Here is a 3,153-nt window from a genome sequence, read left to right on the forward strand (position 1 = left end):
AGTTCGCTTACTAGAAGTGCAGCCAAGCATTTTCGTGTTCTGAGGAGATGAACATACCTTAAGATCTTCAACCATGATTCAACATGAACCTTTGTGAAATCTTCGAAATGCTCAACATGTTGAGTCATTATTGAGATTATTTGAACACCCCGCTCAACAACACCTCAACAAACACTCAACATGTTGAGAGCTTGTACAGTGGACAAATACAGTGCATTTGTAGGCGGCTTAATACCTAAACATCCTTTGTCCTTAAAGAAAACAAATCCAGTCGAAGTAAAAGAAGCGATGTTGAAGTCAAGACGAACAAAGCAACGGGCTATGATAACATTCCACCGAGAGCAATCAAGGAATCAGCTGAAATACTTTGCTACCATTTCAGTGTACTTTTTAATCATATCCTGGAAAACTCCAGGATACCTTAACAATGGAACTCGGTGAAGTTTCACCAGTTTTCAAAAAGGATTGTTGTCTAACGAAATCAAACTACAGACCGATAACTATACTACCGTCCTTGTCGAAAATCTTCGAAACGCTAATTCACTCCAGAATCAGTCATTATTTCGACGATATTTTTCACGAACATGTATTTGCATACAGGAAAAATAACGGAACTGATACTGCTCTTCTCAGCCTCACAGAAAAGTGGACGAAAGAACTTGATGAACGCAATATTATTGGAATTGTGTCTATGGACCTTTTCGTGTCTATGGACAGAGCCACCGAACAGATTCATGACTATCTCACTAATCGACGTCAGTGGGTCAGATTAGGCGATCAACTCTCAATTTGGAAAGAAATCTCAGCGGGGGTCCCTCAAGGTAGCGTGCTTGGGCCATTGATATTTAATATATTCATGAATGATCTTGTTTATACGCTGTAAAGCAAAGTACATTATCCGCGTATGCTGACGATACACTTTTCTTTTTCGCAGGCAGCACAGCGGAGAAAGTGGAAGAGGTAATAAATGCGGATCTCGCAAATGTTGAGAAGTGGTACGAGCAAAACGGAATGAAGAGGAACGCCTCCAAATACCAAGCAATTGTAATGGGAAAGTCACAGGTATAATACCACATTTCTATTGCGAAAACACTGCTATTCCCATTACTGGAGATCTGGAAATGCTTGGTGTTGCCGTAGACGACAAAATGATATTCGAGAGGCACATAGCAAATATATGCAGAAAAGTCTCCCAGCAGATCCCTGTACTCAATGGAATGAAAAAGATCCTTCCATTTGAAACAAGAAGGTTTCTATACCTTCGATTCATCTTTCCGCACTTTAACTCCTGTTCGGAGATTTGGCATTTCTGTAGAAAAAGTCAATGAGCGTGCTCTCCGTTTTGTCGTTAACGAAAAACAAACGTCGTACTGTGAATTACGTGATAAACTAGGCTTACCATCACTTGCAAATCAACGCCTCGGAAAAAAAAGTGCGCGGTTTTCAAAGCTATAAACAGTGATCATGCACCTGAGAGTATTCAAGAGCTAATCCCACATAAAAATAGTTATTATGACCTAAGAGGTAACGACATTTTAAAGCTGCCAAAGGCCACCACTACAACCTATCGTTTAAAATCGTGGAGGTTCACGGCACCAAAATTATGGAATTCAATACCTGACATTTTCAGAACTATTCGGTCTTTTAAGTGGCAGTCTCTCTAAAAGCGGTCCACTCGACTTCGGGACCAAAAATAATTTTCCCTCATTTTTTGTCAGTGAAAAGGATTTGGCACATATATATAAAAAAACCAATTTACTATTTTCCAATTTCCTATTTTTGCTTTGCTACGAGCCAAAATTGAATTTTGGCGGAACTGAGGTTGCCGACCGTGATCAGAAAGGCAAAATTCACCGATTTTGTGAAGCGTGCTACGTCCCCTAAAAAAGCAGCTCACAGAATTCCGTTTTCATACAAATTCTAAGGTACATTCATTACTTAGACTGACGAAATATGGAAACTTTCCGGAAAATTCTAAGCTTACCAGAGAGGCTGGAAGACACCCTACTCTGAGGCCTTTGTTCACCTACTAAAATTTACCCAAGTTTGAGGAAGGAAATCTCAAAAGTTGGGTCTAAATGAAGGCTAAAAAGCAGATCACAGTAAATTTCTTACCTTAATAAACCGTTCCATAAGTTGAAACCGCTGGGTATCTCCTTGCATTGCACGCGACAACAGATTAAAATCTGCCACAATCAGTGTATTTACACAACTATCGGTCGTGTCAAAGTTCATTTGCATAACTCTTGCACTCGATGAAAATATGTCTTCTGCCGTTCAGGTTCGTTTGTTGACCTTCTAAGTAGTGACAAAAAGCTTCCTTTAGTAAATGGATAAGCTGGAGATCCAGTTTTGAGGTGCAGGTTGCGTTAAAGTTGATCAATTCTCAAGACTTGCGAGATACTCCAAAAGTAAATGATGGCTGTCACTAATTAACCGTTGCCGTCGTCCTGACAAGCTCCTTTGGTACATTCTCCCACAGATCGACGGAACGCTAGGAGAAGATGAAAGTAGTAAGTGTTCATTTACCATTTTTATGACAACTGAATCCTGTATTACTATTAGCCTAATGACTACTAGGAACTTGAGCGTAAAGACAACAACAACGAACACTTGCCGGTTATCTCTGAGCTGAGAGGTGAGTTCGTCAAGTGCACCTGAGAACACGACAGGCTTGAATGGAACCATGTTTTGCCATGGTCTGTGCTTCTGTTTCTTTCTTGATGGCTGCTTGTATTTTACAATCAGCGCTTATGTAGCACTTAAAATGAACGTCGGGATCCGTTGATTGCCTTGAATGCAACACTAGCCGTATTTGTCACAATGTCACACAAGTTTTAACGTGACCAGTTACCAGCTATGGAGGATCCCCTGCACTGCGCGCGCTAGCGCTGGTGAGTAGATTTGTCAAGAAAAACTTGTTTCATTTCAATATTGAAATTGATAAACCCACACATTGATTTAATTTTTGGACTAGTGTAATCCTGTCAGTATCACCGAACGACGACAATCATTACACCTTTTCGACTTATACTTTTCTTCAAAAAAATATAAGGAGTTTCTGAAAGTAGATATGTAACTGAAATTCATTTCTTTCTTTTCCGTTATCAGGCGTTGGTTTTTCACAGAAAACCCAATGGTCGACCTATGAAT

Source organism: Montipora foliosa, chromosome 5 (genome assembly GCF_036669935.1).
Source record: "Montipora foliosa isolate CH-2021 chromosome 5, ASM3666993v2, whole genome shotgun sequence".
Classification (NCBI taxonomy): Eukaryota; Metazoa; Cnidaria; class Anthozoa; order Scleractinia; family Acroporidae; genus Montipora; species Montipora foliosa.